Genomic DNA, 26,911 nt, shown 5'->3' with positions numbered 1-26,911 from the left:
TAGTCTCATGGCTATTTAACATACTTATTAATGACCTAGAAGAAAATATAAAATCATCACTGAAAGTTTGCAGATAAGGCACAAATTGAGCTGGAAAATAATGAAGATAGGTCACTAATATAGAGCAATCTGGATTATTAAAGTGGGTGGAAGCAAACAAAATGCCTTTTAATATGACTAAACATAAATGTACACTTCTATACAGAGCTGTGCCATCCATAGGACAGTTTGGGGTGGCTACTTCATGACTCACGCATTGGAGGGTCATGTGGAGGCTGCCTTAAACATTCTGTGGATGGAGTCCAGGGGTTTATCTGGGGGCCTGGAGTGGGGTTGTAGCAGGAGTTTCCCTACACCCACACTCACTGCAGTGGCGGGAACTGGCACAACCCCGCAGCCTGCTTCACCCTTCCCGGCTGCCCTCTCATAGCCTGTGGCACTCTGCTTCACGGCAGCAACAGGAAGCAGAGCTCTCTGGCCCCCGAGCCTTCCACTTCCTACTGCTGTGGTGAAGCGGAGTGCAGTGAGCTGGAAGAGGACAGGCTGGAGCGCAGGAGTGAGGCTTGGGAGAAGGGATGGCGCAGGGGCAGGGTGGGATTTTTCCACACCCATGGCCCTGGGGGAGGAAACTAGTATCTCTGAAAAAGGTGGGGGATAACTAGCTGAACCTGGTCTTCCAGTGTGAGTGCGACACTCTCCAGGTACCTAGGTTTGTGAGGCACCTTACCACCACCAGCAATTAATGTGATGCAGCCTTGTTAGTGCATGCAGTGGATCAGCTCCCTTAATCACCAGTCTCTGAGGAAACTAACACTGCCTTCCAGACCTCTGCAGGCCTAACCCTCTCTGTACAGACTACTGATAGGCAGACACTACCCTCTGAATCATCGGTGCGTTCCTTCCAGCGGCCAGCCCTTTTTTCACTGAAAACTCACAGAGTTATCAGTGCCACTGTCCCCAGAGCAGTTCACATTAGCTTGTGAGAGGCAGCTCCCAGGACCACCCCTTTGTTTAATACAGGTTGAGCTTTCCTGGTCTGGCACCCTCAGGACCCGACTGGTTCCAAACCAGGGAATTTGCTTGACAAGAGGAGGTCAAAGCCAGCTCCTCCATTCCCAGCCAACAGGGCTCTGCTCCCCTGGGCCCCCTTGGGGCTCTGCTGTCAGCCCCCTGCCACTGGCCCCTGTGGCTCTGGGACTCTGCTACATCATTGGTCCACCAGAGTGCTAGCTAGCGGGGATGCTGCCCCCCCCCCCCTCACCCCCGCTAGCCCACTGGGTGCCAGGGCTCCCTTCCCAGTGCCTGCCAAAGCAGTCCACTCTTCCCTAATTCTCCTAGCCCCAGCCCACTGATTTTCCCTTGTGAGTGTTCCACTCCCAGAGCACCCATGGGGTGACCAGTGATGCCAGACCGGGGGTGTTGCTGAACCACACAAGTCCTGATTACAGAGTTTCAACCTGTACCACATCACACGGACAAAGATGTAGTAAAAAGAAAGATATGTTTAACGTCAAAGATTTGAGATTCAAGTAACAGTAACTCCAATATTATCAGACACATATAAATCAAAATAACAACATGCTTTCTAAATTTTAACTAATGGGTCAGTATGCTGACGAAGTTTTGTCACCCACAGTTCTCCCCAGTGTTTTCAGCCCACCTTTGCTGAGACCCCTTTTGCATAAAACCACTGTCCTTTTCATTCCTCAGTGAAGGGTGCTTGGGTACTGTCTCTGTCCTCTGAAAGTGGTCAAACAAACTTTTCAGATGCACCTCCAGCAAAACTCTGCTTTTTTTTCTCTCTTTCAGTTCCTCTCTCGGAAATTCTTAGAACTTGTCATTTACATTCCGTTCAGACTAGGGATAAGAAATCAGATACGAATAAGATATTATTCAGTTTCATATGAAAAGATGTTGAATAAACATCTCGGCTGTGTCTAGACTGGCAAGTTTTTCTGGAAAATCATCTGCTTTTCCGGAAAAACTTGCCAGCTGTCTACACTGGCTGCTTGAATTTCCGGAAAAGCACTGAAGATCTCATGTAAAATCATCAGTGCTTTTCTGGAAAAACTATGCTGCTCCCATTTGGGCAAAAGTCTTTTTCTGAAAGACTTTTGCGCAAAAGGGCCAGTGTAGACAGCATAGCACTGTTTTCCACAAAAAAGCCCCGATCGTCAAAAAGGCGATCGGGGCTTTTTTGCGGAAAACTGCGTCTAGATTGGCCACGGACGCTTTTCTGCAAAAAGTGCTTTTGCGGAAAAGCATCCTGCCAATCTAGACGCGCTTTTCCGAAAATGCTTTTAACGGAAAACTTTTCCGTTAAAAGCATTTTCAGAAATTCATGCCAGTGTAGACATAGCCCTCTTGTCTGAAAGAAACCCTGTTTTCACCTTTGCTGGTGACCAGTAAACACAGACTTTAAGAACATATATTCAGTTCTTATGCATAACTCCTTGCATAGTATTTTTACATGCATTTCCCAATAATTGTCATTATCAGAGTCAAACAGGCATTTATTCAAGGCCTCACATGATAGTCTTGGGAGAAGTAGAATGTATGAACCAAACCCATGAAACGTCAGTAAACCCTCTGCACCCTTTTGCCAGTTGACATTCAGACATTCTTGGGTTCCAGTGAAGCTGTGAGCAAAAGTGCTAATGTAACCCCCATAACTCCAGGATGTGGTGTGCTGTCCCATCTAGTGGCAGCAACCACTCATGGAGAGAATAATGAGTCAGTTCTACAAGGTGGAACAGAGAAGTTGTTTCTCCTCTGTATTTGGCGCTGTTCTTGGAATACAGTGTCCTGTTTTTGTGATCACAATTCAAGAAGGATGTTGTTCAGTTGCAGAGAGCTCAGAGAAGAGCTACAAGAATGGATAAGAAAAAAGGATTCGAAAAATGTCTTACAGTGATAGTTTCAAGGAACTCAATTTATTTAGCTTAAAAAATACAAGGTTTTAGAGTGAATTGATTACAGTCTATAAGAAGCTACATTAGGAACAATTTTTTTTATAATGGACCTATCAGTTTAATAGAGAAAGGTATTACATGATCCAATGGCTGGACATTGAAGCTAGACAGTTCAGACTGGCACTAAGGTGTACAATTTTAACAGTGAGTTTAATTAACAGTGATGGAGAATCCACCATGCCCCTTGGTAAATTATTCCAATGGTTACATTTTAAATCAATATCAGATGTTTTTCTAAACTATCTGCTCTATGAATAATTTTAGGAAAGTTCTATGGTCTGCATTACACAGTAAATCAGGCTAGATTATAACAGTGGTCTTCTGTTCTATAAACTAGGTTAGAGAACTGTATTCTGGAAAACACCGCTTCAGAAAAGGACTAGGAATTATGGGGTTTAAACTATTTAGAGGAGTTCCAGTGTGATGTGCTGTCTAAGAAAGGAAATCGAATCTTTGGCTAAATGAACCAAGGAATGTTGTGTAGAAGTAGGGTGTTAATGCCACTGTATTTATTAGGCTCATGCACTAGGGTGATCATTACTGGAATACAGCATCCAGTTCTAGTGCCCTCACATCTTAAAAAAGATGTTAAAAAATTTGAAAAAGATTTGCAAAAGAGCTGTAAGAATGATTGGAGGCCTGGAAAACCTGTTTTACAGCAAGTAACTAAAGAAGCTCAATCTATTCAGTTTATTCAATGAAAGGTTAAGAGGTGACTTGATCAGTCCACAAGTGCCTACATGGGGTGTCGTTTTCTGATAGTAGAGGGCTCCTTAATTTAGCAGACATCAGCATAACAAGGTCTAATAGCTGGAAGCTGAAGCTAGATAAATTCAAACTAGAAACAAGGCATACATTTTTACAGTGAGAGTAATTAACAATTGAAACAACTGGTGTAGTCTCCATCAGTTGAAGTTTATAAATCAGTATCTTTCTAAAAGATATTCTGGAGCTCATCCACAAGAGAAGGGAAAGATGTAGTAATTTTTGGGTGAAACGCTCTCTCCTGTTATTCAAGAAGCCAAACTATATGATCATAATGATCCCTTTAGGGTTTAAAATTTATGACTGTAATCTTAAATGAGGTTGACAAACAATGTGGACAGAACAGGAAAAGTACTATGGAATGAACATCTTCACATTTTAAATTGCTTTTCTATAAAATATAAACACAACAAAAATGAAACATAGAAATAATGCATAAAGAACAAAATTCAGCATTATTTACAAAAAACTGGGGAAGAACAAACAAAAAAACAACACCTGAATCCATAGTCTTCATGTAGGGGCTCAATTATTACAGTAACTAACTAGGTTATATTTTCACTTATTTGCCAGTATCAGGGATTAAACTGTGAAAGTATTTTCTTAAATAAATTATTTTACAAGTAGTAATAATTGATTTTCTTGTGGGCACTCCCCTTAGAAAAATCTTGAGGAGCAACATAAACAAGGGGATGACAATTGCTTAGGAAAACTGCTTAAGGGTCAATATAGTAGAAAACATGGAGAAGTTTTAATGTTAAGAATTATTAAGAATATGCACCCAAAATGAATATGCTTGTTGTTTTTTTAAATCTACAGATTTAGAAGGTAATGAATTCATCTTGAAGTATAGGAACAGGCTTTGAAACTGGACAGGCTCCTAATGCAAGTGAAAAGCACATATTGATTACTTAAAGAAAGTTAAAATAAAAAGCATTTTTTCTCCCCATTTCTACACATTGCATCTTTTGGCCTATCCACTCATAGCTAAAAAAGCATTCTTTCCTGATAATCAAGCTTCAGCTGTCTGAATTTCAGGCCGAGCCTCTCATCTTGAGCTCTTCTGAAGAGCTTCTTTAATTAATACCATTATACCACAGATGTTATTGATTTCTCCCTCCCCCCCTCAAAATCTGGTTGATACATCATTGTGCTGGATCATTGCCAAGACTAAGGCCTGAATTTTTTGTGCACTGCTTTTACTCCTCCTGCATACCTTATTATCTCCATGTCTGTTAAGTGCAATCCTTAGTATTAACTCAGAAAATACAGAATTGATTTTTAGCCTTGCAGCCGTGAGCTAAGGTCTCCTAATTTGGAATCTGGAAGCCTGAGTTGTTCATGAAGCTCTGTTACTGGGCACTTCTTACAAGTAAGACCTTTCACTCTCTTCACAATTTTGTTGCATTTTTTATGTGGTTTGAAGTTAATGGAACCATTTCCTTGTGAAAAGAATAGGCCAAAATGTTCAAACTTGGGCACCCAAAGTTAGGTGCTTATATAAAGGTGGCCTGATTTTACAATTGTAAAGTCCTTATAACTCCTGTTGATTTTAGTGACATTTGTGAGTGCTCTACATTTCTGAAAACCAGCTGCGTTATTTAAATACCTTAATATGGAGTTAGGAGCATGACTTTGAACTCCCATGGTCCAACTCTGAATACTTTGGTCATATTGTTTAAAACTGCCTGGCATTATTTCCTCTTAGCATGTTGAAGAGCTAAGGGTTCAAATCTGTATTCATTTGCAGTGTTTTTTTTTACTGTGAGAAAAGTCTGACAGCATCCAAACTTTCAGAGAATCTTAGTCATTTTAACAGCAGCCTTCTGCATTCCATTTGAAACATGTCTTTCTGTGACGGTGAATTTTGAGGACTCAAAACAATCACAGTAGGTTCTTAAATTCCAATAAGACTTCTGTGAGTTTAGCGATACATTATTTAAACATAATTTGAAGCTTTTAAAATACTGTGATGGCACCTCTTGACCTTTTAAAAAATCACAGGGAGCAAGAGGTGGTGAAAAATGTTTATTTACTCTGCATTAGAAGCTAAACCCCTGTTCCTTCTTAGAACCGGTAGTTCTTTTCTGTTGGGGAACTCATGCATGTCACTTCCATTCTTCAAACAAGAGCCAGACAGGACTACTTGAACTGAAGAAACAATGACCTGCAGTCTATCCTATGCCTGAGTGATAAACAACAATGCAGACCTCTTGACAAACTCTGGCATCAAGAGTGGAATCTTGCAGCTCAACATGTCTGCTGAACAGAAGTTAGAAAAAGAAAAGATCATCTTGTAAACAATTAATTAATGTTTGTCATGAATTATCATTTTTACTTCCTTCTCAAGAGGCTCAAAGGGAATAAAAAGGCATTTTTGCAGGTGGTGGCATTCAAACGAAGGGCAATCAAATGTTTGAGAGCAGTGGCACAGCACTTTGAGTCTCTAAGGGTGAATGGTGCTAGGATTAGAGCACAGCAGGGGGTTGAGGGCTTCAGGTGTGAAGCTTAATGTTTGTGATCAGCAAAAAAAGTCTTGAATTTATCTAAACTGCTCTTCTGCTAACAGTACTTCTAGCACATAAATGTTCTGAAAGTGACAAGTGTTCTCATTGCTCTTCCAGTGCAAACATGATCTGCATTTGAAAGATGCATCCCTTTTGCCTAATTTAGAATGTGCATTACAAAGAGCATTAGATGGTGACCCAACAACAGATAACACACACATACACTTCAGACAAACAGGCATACACACAAATGTAAACGTTTACTTTTTCTACATAGCTTCCAGAAGTCAATGTTTTCTGTCCATTGTTCTGTCCATACCAAAGATAAGATGTGTTAAATTGAAGCAGTGTTAAGTGTTCTTATGATGCTGTGCATTAGTGGATGCATTTTATTTTGGCCGCACAATTTCTAGGATCTTTATTCTATTCTAACTTAATATTTATACCCACCCCTTCCACCCTTCCCTTGCGTATAAGTTATAGTGAGGAAATGTATTCCTTTAAACAATTATCTGGAATATTTGCTGCTATTGAGAGGGAAAGCCATGGGTCTAGTACATTTAATTATAAGAATTGTAAATGGATACTGTAGAATCATCTTTATTTTCTACTGCAATCATTCCTGTCTCTTTTGAAAAATACTTATTCTCGATCTATCATTGCACTAAGACCTAGTTAACATACAGAATAGGAAGAAAAACATGGAGCACCCTACTGAATATTATCGACCTGCCATTATACAGGTAGTAACTAAAAGCAACCAGAAAACAAACTGAGGTGTAATAACAAACATAGGAAATGATATATGAAGCTCCTTAAATATTGTTTTAATTTATCATAATGAACATTTGCTATTGGTACAACATTTGCTATGGTACAACATACCATAGGACGTGTTAAGTTTCATGCACTCTGAAATGTGAGAACCAATGGGGAAACAAAACTGGTTGGTAACATAAGATAATAAAATATGCTTCCAGCTACTGTTTCAATGCTGAAAAAGAAGGAGTGAGGGATAATAGTTAGATGGGGAGCAGGACTTACGTTTAATTTCTGTCTTAGTGACTTTTGAGGTGAGTTGGGTAATTCTCTGTTCCTCAGTTTACCCCTTTATAAAATAGATATATGTAAAATAATTAGTATGTCAGTTCAGGGTGTTGGGACAATTACATTTGTAAAGCACTTTGAAAAATCATATAAAAATACTTCTCTCATTGCTACAAGTGGAATGAATAAAATATAAAGCTAGTCCACATTTCTCACAGACTGTCTTCACATAAAGGAACAGATACTTATTTACCCTAAGATTCCTTTAAACAACTCTGGCAATTAGTATAAACTCCCCACAAAATAGTGTCTTAGGAGAAGGTAAATTACTTTGCAACACCTTTACCCTGCCAAAATGATGCAAAGAGGCGTCAGTACAAGTGAGAATCTGGCTCAGTGTTTACATTTGATTTTCTATTGCCAATTATGTATTTTTAAAAAGAGCAAATTGAAAACTATGCAATATTTTGGAATGTGTTTGTTTGCATTTCCCCGCTTTGCTCCCAGACTGATTTTGGAGTCATCAATGTACATTTTTGGTATAATTAACAATCCAGTCTCATAGACACACCATGATTTTAGAGGAATTGAACTGGAACCTTTTTTCCCCTTGGTCAGCTCCCCCAGTGGAAAAACACTCACTCTGAGGAAATAAGCTGCAGTGAACCCTGAGACTTGCAGGACCAGTCAGCTGCTGTTTGAACTAAGCCCTGACCGCAAAATCAAAAGTGGGTCCAAAGAAAGCTGTAAACAGTGTGCAATGAGCCTTTTGAAGGCAGCTGATGCCTCATTTGGGGTGACATGTTGTTGCTGATGAGTGTGGATGATGTGGGGTTTTCGATAAGTGCCTCATCAGTATCCTCATCATGATCGTGTTGCTCAGCCACGGCGTGTGCCCTGACTTGATTGTAATTGCTTGAATCTGCTCCTGCTGCTCAGGAGCGCACGGTAATATGCAATAAAACAGCAAGAAGTGAATGTTAACCATCTGAGTTCTGACATGGCTGTTTGCAGTTCAAGTTCTCCATTAAGGACAAAAAAATTATATATACATAATGAGTGTGTGTATCTCTATATATACTGTTATAATATATACACACGTGTACTTTCTCTCTATAAAAACTGAAGACTGAATGGAACAAGAACATCAGAATCTCTCTTAGGGTTTGTCTTTGTGAACTTAAGTGAGATCCTGAGGTTAAACGTATGTTTAGTTTTTCTTAATCTTAACAGTAAACGTGTATACAGAATGGAAGGCTTTTTAAAATACCCAGTTAATCTGTGTTTATCTGTCCGTATGTGTGTTTATGTATACAATCTTTATAGCATTTGTACAATTAGATTAGCTCTTTAGAAAGTATGAACAGATTTTTAGTATGTTTAATCTTAAAAAAAAAATTACAACATAACATCAACTTTCTGAAAAAAGTTTTAAGAATCTTGTTTGTATTTTAGAATGCTGAAAAATCATAAAGTGTCTATATTGTACATCAATTGTAAACTCATCAGGGCAGAGTCTGTCTTTTTGCCCCTCACTTGCATGTGTGTATTTATGTTTGTGTGTGTGTGTGTGTGTGTGGTAATGCAGTAGTACCCTGATCCATGATTAGGGCCACTGGATAACTATCACAATGCACACAAATAATAAAACGTCTGGTTTTGCAGCTAGCCAGAGGTATAAACATTGCTTAATCCATGAGTATGGGCTTTGCTGACTATGAATCCACAGACAATAAATAGAAAGCAGCGTGGATTATTTTCCATTCTAATGTTACTGTATCTGTTCTATGAAAATATTATCAGCTTTACTTTTAAAGGTAGGCAATAAAATGCATACTTAATTTATGCAGTCAGCCAAGTTTTCAAAGGGGGCTGTATCACTCATTTTCTGTAATAGCAGACTCTGACCTCAAAGGGCCTGATCCTGCAGTGCCCCTACTGAAGGTACTGGGAGCTTGGCTCATGCCTGTGCAACTTTTTTTTTGTACATACAAATGATAATATTTCCCCATGCAAAACCCATTTGCACTCAATTCATGCCAGATTGTATGAACACATGAGATTCATAATATAAATTCATTTGAGCATTCAGGTAATAATACACACAAATGTGGAAGTAAAGATGCACAGAGAGAGGCCACCTTTTGAAATGTTGACCTTTACTTTCATTTGCATCTGTTGCTGGCATTTATGTGGAGTTCTGAATGCCTGTCGCCTGGGTTATAGGGCATCCATGTAATGACGTTCACAATAGTTTTGCTATATTGGCAAAGAGAAAGGTAGTCTTAAAAGGGGGAGTAGAGAGTCAAATTACATTTTCAGACTGGATATCCATTGGCTTATCATAAAACATTCTTAAGATGTTCCCTTTCCCTAATTATTATTCAGGCAAATTTTGCCTAACTGCAGTGGGTTTAATATCTTTATCTTATAACTGAACAATATAGATTTAGAAGTCTTTATTTTGAGACCTAAGGACGTTATGAGAAAAACATTTAAAATTATGTCAATGTGTGTTTTAAAGTGTATCCTCTGTTGTAAGTTTACTATGTTCATCCCTACTCCTTTTTCCTATCAATCCTATGCAATGCTGATGAAAATATACCTGATTTCTATATTCATTCTGGGCTTTTATTTGAGACACACACACATAAATAAACAGATTCCATTTAGGAATAGAGAGAAGAGCAGAAAAATGATTGAGGCTGAAGAGATTTGCTTATAAAGAAAGATTACAGGAATAAAATCTCTATCTTAGAAAAATAGGATGAACTAATTTTAAAACTACTTCATTCATGTCACTTTTATAATTTCAGAATATGGAACTCATAGTTTATATTTCATCACCTTGTACTGTTAGCAAATCTAGTTTCTTTTGTTTGTTTTTTTAAATCTGGTTTTGTTCAGCATGGCCAAATGATAACTAAAGAGGGAATGGACTTCTTTAGCATAGAATAAGGATAGATAGTTTACAAAAAAGAAAACTTAGGCTGAACTTCAGTAAAAACTTTCTCCTGGACTCAGATGTAAATTGTGAACTATTTTTCTCCAAAGGGAATGCTGGAAGCTCTGTGCTGAGAAACATTGAAAACTAGACAGGAATAAGTACTGGAAAATAGTATGCATATGTTGAACTTGAACTTAAATACTATCAACTTAGGCTTGAATAAAGATCTTAGCTGGTTAACGCACTACAAAGGCAACTTCTCCACTTTTGTTATTGACAATCTCCACATCAAATACTGTGAATGAGACACATCCACTAATTAGCTTCATTAACACTGGTCCTACAATTCACAGATAACTTCTTTTGCTGTTATATATGCCCCAAATTTTGTCATTTCCACTCCATCTCATCTGATGAAGTGGGTTTTACTCACAAAAGCTCATGCCCTAATAATTTTGTTCGTCTCTAAGGTGCCACAGGACTATTTGTTGTTTGTACAATTGCAGACTAGCACAGCTACCCTTCTGAAACATCTTTGAATTTAGTTCCAGGTTCTTACCTATTTTTCCACATCCAGTTTTAATGTGGAGAATACAAGCTACATGTACAACATGTCTGCATCTCAATTCTTCCCACACAATCAGAGCTCATTTAGGGCACCAACATGGCTCTTATATGCTCAACTACCCAGGGGCCCTCTCCTTGCACATGTTCTCCACATTAAGTAGCCCCTGTTAACATTTCCCTCAAAGGAGATTGATGGTGGGATTCTTTTGTTCAGCTGGCCCTCTTCTGTGTTCTTCCAACTGCCCAATGGCATGCTTGTTATTGCACACACTCTGGCTTCATTCTTAACACAGCCCAAATATATCCATCCTGTTTTCTGGATAGAGAAAAAGTTGAGCTCTGAGGAATCCAATATTTACAGTAAATAACTGCCAAATATTTGTGATTCAAAATCTTTATTCGAATGTTAGAAGCAGCAATAGATCCTGCAGTATTATCATAGTCCATGACCTACTTTGCTAATCCAAGAGCATGATTAATGTCACTAAAATATAATTTTAAAAGTGCACTCATTTCACTTCAAAAATGTAATAGACTGCTGGAGTAAGGTCTCAGAAAACAGGGTCCATTTATTAGTGTGCTGTGCAGTACAATACAGAATTCAAATGAAACTTCTTGTTCAAAGTAAATAAAGAACCTTTTGAGATGAAGTATCCCTTTAAAAAAAAAAAGCAAAATTATTGGGAACATCAAGTTCAAGTCAATGGCTCTCCAACAAACACTGCATGTTATCAAGGATTCTACAGTTTATATTAGAAATCTCTACCCTGTTCATCCCAAGTATCATATTTTTTTCCAAAGGGGCAAAAGGGCCATCCTGCATATTTTGGGGAAGATCCTTTGCCCTTACTGTTCCCTCTGCATCCCTTGGGTGGCACGAAAGGAACAGAAACAATCCACATGTTCCCTATTAGTGATGCCCTTGGCACACTATGTCAGCCATCTCCCATGGCAAAGGTGATGTGTCACAAATCAGGGGCAGGGGAGTGGCTGGAGTAACCAAGCTCTAGCTATCCAGAATTGGTCTGTGATTTATTGGACCAATTAAAATTCAGGAAACTGTAACTGGTGGTTGATTTTTCTCTTTTCCTCCCCTCCTAGATGGTAGTGTGAGGCGTAAGGAGCCTCCACTTACTAACTCCCCTATTAGGCTCAAACAAAGCCAAGTTTTTTAATCTTATTGGCCACATATATTGGCAATAATCTTGCCTCCCTGCTATGTGATACAGCAGGTGGCCAGCAGGGGAGATGCTGAGCAACTATGGTAGACAATTGGCAACAGTTGTTGTGAGTTCTCCTGTTTGTACTGGAGCTGCTCCTAGTAAGCTGGCTGAAGGCAGGAGCGGCTCAAGGAGGGCTGCTGGCAACTGGCGCCCTAGGTGGAACTCGTGATTGGTGCCCCCGCCTCCATAGGCTGCAACGGCGTGACATGATTGGGCGCCGCATTCAACGCGGCGCCCTAGGCGACTGCTGAGGTTGCCTGTATCCATGGGCCACCCCTGGCTGAAGGCAGTTGAGCAGCATCCATAAATATGGTCTCATTCAGACGGTCCATTGTAAAAATCTCATTTTCAGTTCATGATCGGATTTTTTTTTTTTTTAAATTTCACACAGTTGCTCTTAATGGCCAAAAGTGACCTCTCGGGCACAGATGGGACAGCACAGGCCTATGTGCTCACAAAAGTGCCTATAAATCAGGAGTGGGCAATAAGACAGTGGCAGTTTGGCAGGGTTAGCCCAGGCAAACCATTGCTGCTATATTTACCTGTGTCTCTGCAGGTATGGGCGATTGCAGCTCCCAATGGTCACAGATCACTGTTCCTGGCCAATGGGAGCCACAGGAAGTGGTGCAGACTGGAGCACTGCTTCTGGCAGCTCCCATTGTCTGTGAATGGTAATTCGTGGCCAGCAGGAGCTGCAATCACCTGTACCTGCGGAGGTGCAGGTGAATACAGTGGTGGCCAGCCGCCCGCCAGGGGCTAAACCTGGTGAACCATATCCAGCCCACTGGCTGGTATTTTCCCACTGCTGTTGTAGATGAAAGAGGAGAAAAAAAGGGGGGAAATGTCGTTTAAAAAAATTGGTACAACATGATACTCTTACAAGTTAAGTTAATGATAAAAGCAAATAACTTGATTTCTACAGTGCACAAATCCAGTATTAAGCAATTTCTTTAGTCAGTAATGATGTTTATGAAAGTCCGTGATCAGTTTCTGTGTTAGTGAATTTTGGATGTGAGGACCGTAAATCCGATATAAGTGGCTGGGTGTGAAAGATCTGCAGAATCAACAGCTTATTTTATAAGGAATCCTGGAAACCCTTCAGTAACATTTCAGGATGTTGCTATGGGCACCAAAGGGAAGCTTAATACAGGGGAAGCGATGTTAAATCATGGGGGATGGTGATAAACATAACAAATCTGATATGGTAACTGAAATGTTCCTGATACTAAAAGTATCTAACCATTTTCATGTTTCATTATAAAGAAATTCTATTGAATGTAATTTTAGAGTAATTTGAGAAATAACTAATGGGCAAACAGATAATGCTTTTCTGAGTTAGACTTAATTATAGGTTAATTAGTAATGCAGTTTTTTAAGAAATAACCTAGTTTGAGATATGGATGCTCCTGAAATGATTTCTCAGCACATCAGGTATTTTTTTAAATAAAAAATAAAAGGGGGGAGGGGAAGGATGTGGAGGTAATAGGATAATAACAGTTTCCCAAAATGTTCATGAATAAAAATTTGTTCTATCTTCAAGTGCAGCTCCAAAGTTTAGGCAAAAATCAGAATGGGAGAGGGCCTGCTTTTATTCATGACTGTGTTGCCTCCATTCTAACTGTTCCTCCATCAATAAAGGCTACTTAAATGGGAGGAAAAGGGGGGGGGGGAGCAATGTAGAGTAACTGGAAGTGTATCTCAAGACAGACAAAGGGAATGTAAAATTAAATTCTTGATGTGAAAAGGATGGGACAATGAATCCTTCTCCACAAGATACCTTTAGAGAGGAATTCAATTTCAGTGCTTTCTTTTGCTCTTGCTTGCTTTATTTTTTCATAGACATACCATGGAGAAAGCCTGAAAGCCTTTTATTATTTCTTATTTTCTTTCTCTTTTTAGTATGTGATATAAGTTCTTTTTTTTATTTTCCTCCCAGTGTTAAAGCAGTTCCCATTTTTCTAGTTTGTTTCTGACACCTAGCTGTGACCAACAAAGCCTCCCATTGAATCACTTCTTTCATCTATTCAGCGTCTTTTATTTCCTTCATCTCATCTCCCCCTTCACAAGCTTACCTCTCATTAACCCTCAGGGTTCCAAACATATTGTATCTCTTAAAGATACATATTTTTATTCAGTCATAAGCCATTTCTGCTTGCTAGACTCAGTTTCCATAAGTCCATAATACAATACTTAAGTGCACAGTACATACTCTTTACATTACAGTGAACAATAAACCCAGACATTAATTTATACTGGTGCATTGTACACTGTTCTATTTTGCCCTGCTTTTCTTTGCTAGGCCAATATTCATAAGAAAACGCATTCTTCTCCAGCATAAAATATATTTCAATCCACATGTAGGAAATCTGCTTACCATGCAAATATGTTTGACATACAAAACCCATTATATTTTAAGTCACCTTGTTTTAAAATGGTTTGTGTAAAGATGAAACAACCCGCATTTTCATTTTGAAATTCCAAGATAATAAATGTTACATTAAACTGGATATCTATCAACAAAACAAGCACTGTTATTTAGGAGATGAAGTAAATTTTATCCTGTGTATGACAGCAGTAAATTTCTGTTCTCATTTACAGATGTGCAACCACTTTGACATTTCTGATACGGCATAGATGTAAGAGGGCAAAATTGATCCAAAGTTTTAAATGTAACCTTTATGTTTGTGTATTAAAAGATATAAATATATTTCAAATTACTCTTATATGTTTCCCACTTCATTAACCATTGAAAGCTGATTATCTGTCTGGTCCCAATCCTGCAGTCCTCAGGTGAAATCCACACTATTTCCTTGGAGTTTTGCCTAAGGTCAAGGATGGCCAGATCAAGTTCTTTGTGAATAGGAGCTTTGTGTTAATTCATCCAGCTCCTTGTCTTTTTTCACTTGTTACTGTTTATAAGTTATAATTCTCTGTGGCTTTGTAGGTTGTTTACTAAATAGTGATAATTTTTTTTAAATGTAAAAAACAACCTACCCGCCTCCCTTCCCCCAACTAAAAGATTTATTGTCATATAATATACAAAGTGAAAAGGTGAAACCTTTTAAAGAGGCCACATCAGGTTGCTATCAATAGTGAAAACTAAAAAGGAAAACAAAAAGGAAAACAAAATAAAAACCGGAAAGACTTAACCACATGAGTATTCCTTTAAAACATTCTTGGCAGCAAACCAAAAGTAAAGAAATCCACTGAAATGTGCCACCTTAAATGTATAGCTTGATCCTGCAAACAGAGTCAGTCTGGTGTATTACCTATTTCTATTATCACTACTAGACTGTAAGTACTTTGACCTGGGACAGTCTTTTACTATGGAGCAATATCTTCAGTTGGTATATACTGGTATAGCCCCATTGATGTCAATGGAGTTTTTACACCATTTATACTAGCTGAGACGCTAACACTATATGTATGTTTACAGTTACTGGAGCATGTAATGTACAGACTCTGAATGATCAGCTAGCTTGGGTATAAACAGCAGTGCAGAACAGTATTCCCTTTAATTTTTTCGATCATGAGCAGAATACATTTTGTTATATGCATGGAGGCACGTATGGATGTGCATCACTATTAGAAACACATGCTGTGGTCACTTTGCTAATCAGCTGGGTAGCATATGAAGTTTTTCTGGGTGGCCACCCAAGTGGTCAGCTTACAGGGAACATGGTCTAGACATTAGGACATTGTAAAGCCATACTAGAACCCCGGGGTATACATCCTACCCAATGCTCTTCATACCCCAGCAGTGCCTCCCATGTCTATATTACTCTTTTTTAAGCAGCGTAGTGTCCTCCTAGTCTCTCAGCTGCTGGAGATGACTTCTGCTGCTGTGAAAGGTTGCAGCAGCAGGAAAGGGCTCTGGTGGGGGTGAGGAAGCTGAAAGAGAGCATTGGGAATCTGGGGAGCTTAACCTTTCCCCACTGCCTCCTCCTGCCACAATCTTTCACTGCTATGTACAGTTACATTCCAAAGTGTGGTTGCAATCTGCTCTACACTATGGCATGTAAAGCACACATGCCTTACATGCTATGGCCAGTGTAGACACGTATTTGTACAGCACCTAGCTTGGGGGGGGGGGGGAAGCTTTTGATTGGGCTCACCAGGCAATAAATAATTTAAAAAAAAAAAAAAAAACCTCAGTACCATGAGTAGGCCCATGACTCATTGCAATAAGAAACACACTGTTAGTAGCCATTTGCAGAATTTGGTCATTAATTCTTTGTGATGCAAAAATTAAAATTCCACATTTAAACCTTTAAATTAAGAACATTTGAGGAACATATAAGAATGGCAGTGTGAATAACTCATGAATTCATCAGGCACGCAAGTGAAAGAAAATAATGTTTTTGAAGTTTTCTAACTGTTGATTGGACATTATTAACTGACAAATGCTCTGAATTAGGAAAATGTAACATGGATGGAAAGTGTTTGCTTCATTACTTCACATGTATACTGAATAAGATGCTGTTTTTATGTAGAATTCTAAGAGATGTTAAACTGATTAAATGGACTCTCATCCTCACATTTAGTAATTAAGAACTAATTGTGGGCAAATTAATGTTTAGAAAACATTTTGTTAAATTTAATTATTCATGATCAAGACATTGTTATTAATATCTTATTTGTTTTGTTTTACCATTTCTGTTAACTTTTCTTCCTCTAATAAAATACCAATAATTAATAATAATACTTTGAATGTATATAGCCCTTTTTACCAGAGCACTTTACAATCAATAGAAAAGCTTTTTTCTTCTTCCACATTACTTTTTCCAGAGATTTCAGATAGTTGAAATATTTTTATTTATTATAAACTTCTCATATTAAATTATTCTCAAACAAAATGCTCATATAAGATTCTAGCCCATACATCATGCATTTTATTTGCATAAACACATTAAAATATTTATTTAAATTAAATATAAAAATAGTTTGTCCCTAAAAATATTAAGTTCGCGCAATTAAGATATGAGGTTACTGAAACTATACTTCAATATATAATCTTCATTAGTCTAATTATCACAAGTTATATCACTTTTATATCATTTATAAAATGTTGGCTTTATACTATATGAACCCTAATTGTCACATTAAAGGCTTACTTGAACTCATTTTAAAAATATGGTTGTGAGTATAAAATCATGCATCTGCAATAAGTGTGCATTTATAGAAAACTTACAGCTTTGAATTTCACTTAGGAAAAAGCCTGATACTTTTTTCTGCAGGTCTTGAATGCAGATTTACTATAAAATAAGTGAATAATAATACTAGGTTATTTTGGAAAGTGTTCTTTTATGCAATCACTGCATTTAATAGACTCACAAAATGGCAGCCCAACAGGTGGTCTTTTCATAGTGTTAAGCCACAACAATCAGAACAAAAAGGACACCCGAATCTAATGTTCTTCAGAATTTAAAAAGCTGTTCACTTTCTTTTGTTAATTTTTAGATTTAGCCATGTTCATTATTGTTGAGTCACAAATGAAGGACATTCTTTTTTGACATTGTGCCATAAATAGACACTGACTGAGGCTGACTAGCCAGCTAGCTGTTTTGTCACATGCAAGCGGAAACTAATTATTAACAATGAGTATGCATTCTTGATATATAAATGGCTGAGGAAAGTACTGGTTTTGACATGTTGCAAATCTGGCAAAGTCTTGGTTAACAAAAGTATAGTTGACAAAGGATGAAGTTTCTTTTCCTATATTTTCCCCAAAAGTAAGTATTTAATTCTGGCCTAATGAATTTGCTTGGAGGATTTTGTGTCACATTGACAAGCTATTGAATGTCTGAAAATATACTTTTGTATTGTGAACTACCATTCACCAAGCCTTCTCTGTCAGTAGCTATTATTTAACCAGTAGTTATTAACTTTAGGGGAGAGAAATAGGATAAAATATTTGTTATTCGGTATTTTAAAAATGGAAAAAGCTGTTAGAGTGATCTCAGACTTGACATACATGACAGTCCATTGAATTCTTAATGATGCAAGTTGTCTCTTGTAGAAGCAATGTAATGGTGTTCAATGGGACTGCTCATGCAGGTACGGAATAGGTGTGTCTCTAAGGGATCACAGGATTGGGTCCATGTTTTCCAACAGACCGTGACTACATAAGATATAAAGTCTGCATAAAAAGCAGATGTAAAGTAAAGCCTAACTTATTTTTATAAGTCTATTATTTTAATGTGAACTTCTTAAGTTTAAAAGTACTCGAGTGAGATTCTCCTCCTCTTTGTGCCACTTTGCAGGTGTAAAGCAGGCCTGTAACCATTCTAGCTGGTTCCACAGAGGATGTCTTGTGTGCAAGGCAAATGCCAGTGACTCATATAGACCCTCTTTTCATGGGCGGCGGGTAATGTAGGCAAGGGAAGACATGCCTTCCCAAAACTGTCTATGCTGTCCTGCCACCCACGAGGGCTGGGCCTGCGTCACAGCAATCCTGGCCTACTAGGTGACCAAGATGGATCAGACCTTAGGACTGAGGTCAGGAGGGACTTTGCTGGGGGGTGGTTCTTGAAAGGGCATGGTCTCAGGGGAAGGGTGTGGCTTTGGATGGAAGGAGTGGGACATGAGCTTGCCTTCTCCAGCTGGGCTTTCACCCACCACCCATTCTCCTTTTCCTGCAGCTGGGAAACAGTGTGTGACCTGAGCATCCATGTGTCTGGTTGACCTCTGGTTGCCAAAAACAGATCCTTAGTGTTGTTGGTAATTGGCACAAATTATAAAGGCATTTCCATTGTTCTTACGGGACTCTGGCCCTAAATAAAACAGCCCTATAACCAGCAGACACACAGTAAGCTCACATCCTTGATCCTTCCTCCACAGCTGTGCCTAGTGCTTGAAAGCTGCAACTGAAGATCTGATGATGATCTGATGACGTGCAATGAGTGTACTGAATCCTTACTCTAAATATTTATTCCTACGTATAGCATATGATTCCTTGGTTTACTAGACTTTCCCCTGTCAAACGGTCTGATCCACCTACTACAGTAGTCTTCCGATAATCCGGAACCTATGGGAGCTAGGTGGTGCCGGATTATCAAATATGCCAGAGTATCAGGAGGTACTATAAGCTGGTTATATATATATACACTGTATACAGTATATATTGTATATAAAGTGTTCTTAACCCTTTTTATTGTACATACTGTATACAGTATACTGTAATGTTTTAGTTTTTTTAACCCTTTTTGCTCAGTTCAGCTGCTGCCGCTGTTACCTTGGGACTCTCTTTTTGCCGAAGCTCACTCACAAGGCTCTTGCCATTTTGATGCCTGACTATCAGGAGTGCCAGACTATTGGATGCCGGTCTATTGGAGTTTTACTGTACTGAGAATAGCACTTACTTCTGTGTGCACTTCCATTTAAGTGAATAGGCTATGGGCCTCAACCAGAACACAGTGAAGTCATGGAAATCTGTAGTGGGATTTAGATGAGACTCCATGAGCTAAAGGAATCCCTAAGCTTGGTATGACAATTTGCAGTTTGATCCAAAGGCAGAACATAACGATATTAAAATCTTTGAAATCAGATACCAGTAGTAATGTGTTTTTGATAGAAAACATTGACTGCCCTGAAATGTCTTCTTAAAAGTATATGTTGTTAACTACAAATAAAAATGTAAGATTTTAATTTCAAAACATATGCTTGCAGACAAAAATTTAGTTTTGACAAAAAGATAGAACTTAACGATGGGAGGAAAGTATTTGATACTATTTCTATTCTAATTCTGTTTTAAATCAGCACAATATGTTATTGTCTTTAGGACAATGTATCTAACTTTAAAAAAAAAACTTTTGGATAGAGCTGTCACTCTATCAGTGCTCTGAAGATGTCAAAACACGAAGTAAAATCTGGCTTTTTTTCACAGCGGAAAAGTTCTCTTACAAATTACTTTTTTTTTTTCCTAATCAGGCTCTAGGTTTCAAGATTTAAACCTCAGCTCCAGTTAGAGAAAAATAAAGTGAAGGCTTTCTATTAGGAATAGCCTTTGTGCAATCATCGAGCTAGATCTTGCCAAGCTACCGCAGTTTCAGCATATTTCCTGAACAGGTGACACCTACTTCAGTTTAAACCAAAGATAAAAATGATTCACAAGCCTTTGGTACTATGGTGTCCTTTCTTTCTTCTTTTAATGCTGGTGATTTTAAAAAGTAATTTCAGTTAAATAAACAAAGGTGTACAAATTATCCTGTTATTCCATTCATACTCAGTTATATTAAGTTGACTAATGCGTTGTGATTAGGTATATTTGCTGCTGTACCACTGGTGAAAACACCATTTCCTATACCTTAGTTAGTAAAGATGGTTTTTAATAGATTTAAAAATTAAAATTTTAGAAAATATTTTTTATTCATACCAGTCCTTGAGGGAAAAAAGGGCTCTGTAGTTATTATTTGTACTGCAGTAGCACCCAAAGGTCCCGTTCAGGTTTAGGGTACCATTGGGGGTAGGTACAGTTCAAACACGGCTTCCACTTTGACAGGACATCCAGTCTTAGGCCTTGATCCTGTAGTCAAATCCACAAAGACTGAACTTAATTCCCATATGGAGTCCTGTTGATTTCAGAAGTTGTGAAGATCAACTGGAGGAAAAGGCCCTATATGATAACCTGCACTGGACTGGAAAATACATTGTAATTAGGGCCCTTTTTATTCTGACACACATGTACAACTACATTCTGAGAGGAAACACTCTGATTTCTATGCCAAACTGGATATCCTATAGCAGCATGAGACTGACCCAGCATGTGCCAGTTCAATGACATAGTACTAAGCTGTCTTTTCTCCCCCATATATAAAAATATTGTTTTATCCATTTGATGTTAATTAAATCCTTTGTTTTTAAGTGTTTTCTTCCACCTATTTCAAATTTCTGATACATTTCAGTTTGTCACAAATCCAGTGTGAATGCCAAAAAAAAAAAAAAAAAAAAAAAAGGTGTATCGCTGCAGATTTTAGAGTATGCCACCCTCCAACTCATCTCTGCTGGGAGCAAATGGTAGTGAAGGGACTTTCCTTAACCTTCATCTGGCTTTTGGGAAGAGGCCTGCATCAAAAATTAAAAGCCATAGAAAATAAGGGCTGGTAGACTGGGGATAAAAAAAGTAGGAGGAAAATTTTGTTGTGTTTTTCAAATATTTCAGAGATCATCCGTGGTCTTTTTCCTCTTTACTGTCTGCATCATACAACACTGATAAATTGTAGCAGTGCCCTTAAAAACCAACAGATGCCTTCTTTTGGACAATTTCTCATTACTTTTTGTCATAATCTTCTCCTTAATGGACTCTGTGAATGAGGTTGCTTTACTGCAAATACTCAGTTGAGCATAAGATTTTCCAGCTGCACTCGTAAATGAAATATATTACACACAATAGAATCCTCGTAATTGTCACATGCTAATACAGGGTTTTTTCAAACTTTGGTTTGCAGCTTGTAGGAATAAGCCACTTGCTGTCTTCAAGATACTTTGTTTACCTCAATGTCCACAGGTATGGCGGCTTGCATCTCCCAGTGGCTATTGTTCACCATTCCTATGGGAACTGTAGGAAGTGTTGACCCAGCCTGCACTGCCTCCCAGAGATCCCGTTGGCTGGGAACAGTGTACAGTAGGCACTAGGAGCTGCAAGCAGCCATGCTTGCAGATGCTCAAGTAAACGAAGTGTTTTGCAGCCAGCTAGCTGTTTACCATTATAAACTGTGACCCAGCATTTGTAAAGCCCTTTCCTTGTAGGCTGTATATTCCACAGGATAAACTACAGTTGTAATAAAACAAAGAGTCCTTACGTAAACAAGCCTTGTACTGAATAAAAATATACAAAGACAATTATAACTACATTTAAACTTTGTTTGGAAATGTCCTGACGTACAAACTGGAGCTTAGAATTTTTACACTCCTTTAATACCTGCTTAAAATTACCTACCTGCTGGAATTGGTTAAATCATAGATTCACACAAAACGAAAGGCTGAAAGGGACCTTGAAGTCATTGAGTCCAGCCCCCTGTGCTAACACAGGACCAAGTAAATCTAAACCATGCCTGGCCAAACTGTCCTTAAAAACTTCCAGTGATGAGGATTCCACCAGCTTTCAATGCTAGCCTACTGTAATAGTCAGAAAGTTTCTCTTATGTAACCTAAATCTCACTTGCTGCAAATTAAGCTTGTCACTTCTTTGTCCTACCTAAGTGGACATGGAGAACAATTGATCACACTCCTCGTTATAACAGCCCTTAACGTATTTGAAGACTCTTATCAGGTCTCATCTCAGTCATTTTTTCTCAAGACTAAACATGCCCAGTGTTTTAGCCTTTCCTCATAGGTCAGGTTTTCTTAATATTTGATTATTTTTCTTGCTCTCCTTTAAACTTTCAAATTTGTTCACATTGTTCCTAATATGTCGCACTCAGAATTGGACACAGTATTCCAGGTGAGACCTCACCAGTGCTGAATAGTGTCCTGCATATGATACCATGTAAACACTCCCCAGATTGTTTTTAGCGCCTATCACATTTTTGGACATGTATTTAACTTGTGATCAACCAGAATCCCATCTTTTTTTCAAAAGCATCTCACCACTTATCCCCCATTTTGCAGTGGTGCATTTGATTTTTTTTTCCTTCCTAAGTGAAGTACTTTGCACTTATCTTTACTGAATTTCACCTTGCTGATTTCCGACCAATTCTCCAATTGTGGAGGTTGTTTTGAATTCAAACACTGTTTCAAAATGTTTGCAACACATCCCAGCTTGCATCTGCAAATTTTATAAAAATTCTCTCCACTCTAATATCCAAGTCACTAAGGAAAATATGGAATAGTACTTGACTCAGCACTGATAGCTGCGGCACTCCACTAGACATACCCTCTGAGCTTGATAGTGGAACATTGATAACTAATCTTTGAGTAACGGCTTTCAACCAATTACATACCCACCTTCCAGTGATTTCATCTAGACGTTTGCCCAGTTTGTTTATGCAAATGACATGTGGGACGGTTTCAAAAGCCTTATTAAAATGAAGTATATCATTTCTGTTATTTCCCCACTATCCACTGGGCCAGTAGCTGTGTCAAAGGAGGAAATTATGTTGTGTTGGCATGATTAATTGCTCACAAATCCACACTTGCTATTTTTTGTAACTACAGGAGGCTCTTGAGGTTTGGCCCCACCCCTTCCTCACACTACCCTGCCCTGCTTGCATCCATTACACCCATTCCTTGTCCTAGGAAGGATGCAGTCTTGGGGGGGGGGGGGGGGGGCTTGTTGCAGGGCAGCAGCAGTGGTCAGGGCCCTCCCACACACACTCACCATGGCTCCTGGCTGCCACAAGGAGCTCCCTGCAGTGGCTGGCCATTGCAGGAAGCTCCCCATGGCTCCCTGCTGCCACAGTGAGTGTGAGGACAGGGACCTTGAGCGTGGTTTCTGCAGGGGTGGGGGACCTCACCACAGGGGCTGGAAGCTGTCAGGAAACAGAGCACTCACTCTGCTTCACCCCACCCTCACTGTTAGCAGATTTTGCCATTTGGGATGGTGTCAGGAGTACATCCACCATAAATGGCCAGGGTTTACTGTTCTTGGATATTAGTGGGCATGTAAGTTGATTGTTTCATGATTTGTTCCAGGATCATTGCAGGTATTGAAGTGAGGCTGACTGGTCTATAATATACTGGGTCCTCTTTGTTCCCATTTTTAAAGATTTTGCCCTTTTCTAACCTCTGGGGCCTCCTCCATCTTCCATGAATTCTCAAAAATTACTAACAGTTCCGAGATTGCTTCAGTTAGTTCCTTAAATACTCTAAAGATGAATTCTATCAGGCCCTGATAACTTAGAGACACCCAACTTACCTAAATATTCGTTAACCTCTTCTTGCCCTGTTTTGGCTTGCATTCTAGCCATTTTGCTGCAGAATGATGAAAAGCAGGCATTAAGCTCACTTGATGCTATCAGCTTTTGTCATTTTTTTCTCTCTAAGTAAGGGCCTATGCTTTCCTTTGTCTTTCTCTTGCTCCTAATGTATTTTAAAAAAAATCTTATTGCTGTCTACATCGTTAGCTGTAACTCGTTTTATCCTTAACATTTCTGATTTTGTCCCTATTTGCATGTGCTATTTTTTCCCTCCTCAGCAATTTGTGCATGTTACTAGTTTTTGTAGGATTCCTTTTTTGATTTTTCAGGTCAATATTAAATTGCTCTTGACAGATCCTGGAGGCTTCTTCTCCATCTTTCCTTCACATTGGGACAGTTTGCAATTGCACCTTTAATATTGTCTCCTTTGAGAAACCACTAGCTATCCTGGACTACTTTTGCTCTTAGATTTTCTTCTCATGGGACCTTATTTGCCAGTTCTCAAAGTCTGCTGAAGTCTTTTTGAAGTCTATTATTCTTATGAGGACTTAAATTCAACTGGAGCTGTCTGAGGTATAGCTCCAGTATATATTTTTCAAACCCATCGGAGCCCTGGTGCATAACCCTCTCCCCCCCATCCCCATCTGCAGTGGGGCTAAAGCCTAAGCCCCTGCACCTCACAGCTAAAGCCCAGAAAGGGGAGAGGGGCTCTAGAAAATCATTTCTGAGAATTTAAGCCCTGGTTCTTATTCTGTTGCTCTCACTTCTTCCTTTCCTTAGAACCATGAGGTCTATTACTTCATGATCAGTTTCACCCAAATTGCCTTCCACCTTCATAATCACAACATATTTCTCTCTGTTGTTCAGAATCAAGTTTAATGGCTGTCTCTCTGCTTACTTCCTCTACTTTCTGAAACAGAAATTTACCCAATACGTTTCAAGAACTTAATGGACATTGTGTGTTTTGCCAATTACTTTTCCAACAGACGTCTGGTTAATTAAAGTCTCTTGTTACTACTGCATCTTGGGTTTTGGATATGTCTATTTGTTTATTCTAGAAATGCCTCATCCACCTCTTCTTCCTGATTTAGTAGTCTGTAGTAGATGCATACCATGACATCACTCCTTTTTTGTGATTTGTAACAGTAAACATTCTTTCCACTAAAATTACAGTTGAACAGGTGACTCAATTCTAATTTTGTTAGCAAATATTTGTATGTATTTTCCCATGAAAAACCAAGATAACTATTTAAACCTTTCACCCAGCACATTCCGGTGTAAAAAGTAGTACATTCCACTAATTTAAGTGGCAGGATTCTTTATGCAAAATTTGGTGCCTGCAGGTAACTGTGAAGTATGACTATATTTTGCACAGACAAATCCACAAACAAAAAAACTCTTCAAAATATATATATCAGAGATAGGTCACATCTGTTGCACCAGAGCTCCACTTGGCACAACAGAAGTGGGGGATATCCAGTAGCTAGCTGCAAGTCCCTGGATAATTCTGTGCTCCGTTAAGCCCTGAGAACTGCTTTAAACTCTACCATCTAGTAATTGTTTTTCTACCAGCTGTGTTAGCCAAAGTTCCGTGTGCTCTGGCTACACCTCCTGCGCTATAGGCTTCGGTAGATAGTGGCACAGCTGCTGGCAATATACTCACTGGGGACTTCTTCAGAGTAGCAGCAATCACAACAAAAGAGACCTGGTAAGTTTCCACTCTTTTTGCACTGGAGTAGGGGAGAGAATCTGGTCTGCTATATGAAGGGATATGTGTGTACATCACAATGTATTTATATGTGCGATTACTATCATGGTGTCTGGAGTGACTCATGACCATGCATACCTACATCAGGATAGGCTGTCAAAAACAGGGCAGACTTCCCAAACTGGAAGCATGGTCTACATATAATTATATTTTATCGACCCAGCAACCAATGTGAACTCCTGGATCACTGTAAAGTCTTACCATGGAGTCACAGACAGACTTAAACTAGAAAATCTATCTTGCCACCCAGGCAAGCTGGGCTTAATGATAAAAGGTCCCCTTACAGCAAAAATCACAAAATATTCAAGTTGATTCCAGTCCCAAGAGACCAGTCACTAACCCCAGATCAATTGGTACCCTAGTTCTTACACCAAAAACAACATCTGTACTTACTCCTGTAATAAACTATCTAAAGGATTATTAACTACAATAAAAAAAGTTATTTACAGGTTAAAACAAGCAAACATATACAAACATCAGTGATTACTAAAGATAAATCTCCCTATCACCTGAGAGAGGCTTGCTGCTCTGTCCTCAGAAGGGAGCTGCTGTTGTAGCTCAGGGAGAAGTGTCTCTCCCCCACCCAGGTAGCTCTGTGCCCAGCAGTCCTAAGGTCCTGGGTGGGGCTCATTAAGTAGCAATGGGACCATGCTGCTATGCAGCTTAGAAGGAACCTTGTTTGCAAGTGAGATTAATGCATACAGCTACTTACAAGCATGCCATAGTGTCTATACACTAAATACATTTTTATAAGACTAATACTTACTTTGAACAAAACTGACATATAGGTAAGACAGCTTGGTTTCTGGCAACAAGTCTGTCAGTTCTTAACTAACACCAACAACCTTGGCCAGAGCTGGCACATGGTTTACTAGTATCACAATTACATAAATAATTCTATCATGTATTCTGTGTAGAACAGGACTGAGCCAATAGAGTTGCAATTTTATACTCCTTATTTCACAAATACAAGAAGGGACATAATCCTAGTTTTCAGCAGAATTAGGTTGCAACAATGGCTCTAGACGGGGTGCCGGTAAAAAAACACACACTAAAATAACAAAACATATTGAAAAATGTATAAAATAGGCCATAAATCAGTAGAATAATTAAATATGTCTATATATGTATAAACAACTTACTTGTATTTATTGTGGACTCTCTTCATAAATCTATTTTGGTCACACAGCCGAATAGAATTCTCATGCCATTGTTATGTTAAGTTGTACATCACACCTCTTACATTCCCCTCTATTTGGC

The 26,911-nt window shown here is 38.8% G+C and overlaps 1 long non-coding RNA gene across 1 annotated transcript; it reads right to left on the bottom strand.

Moving 5' to 3' along the window:
- Positions 1-1,524: 1,524 nt before the first annotated feature.
- On the bottom strand, positions 1,525-26,249 carry LOC142828974 (uncharacterized). Its single transcript, XR_012903164.1, has 3 exons — positions 26,161-26,249; positions 7,289-7,352; positions 1,525-1,857 (listed from the first exon to the last, which is right to left on the bottom strand). It is a non-coding gene; the product is annotated as an uncharacterized LOC142828974 (long non-coding RNA).
- Between the last annotated feature and the right edge of the window lie 662 nt (positions 26,250-26,911).

The sequence above is a fragment of the Pelodiscus sinensis genome, chromosome 4, assembly GCF_049634645.1.
Source record: "Pelodiscus sinensis isolate JC-2024 chromosome 4, ASM4963464v1, whole genome shotgun sequence".
In the NCBI taxonomy this organism is placed as follows: Eukaryota; Metazoa; Chordata; order Testudines; family Trionychidae; genus Pelodiscus; species Pelodiscus sinensis.
Note: the sequence above shows the minus strand (reverse complement) of the source record. Positions and strands in the feature narration are given on the sequence as shown.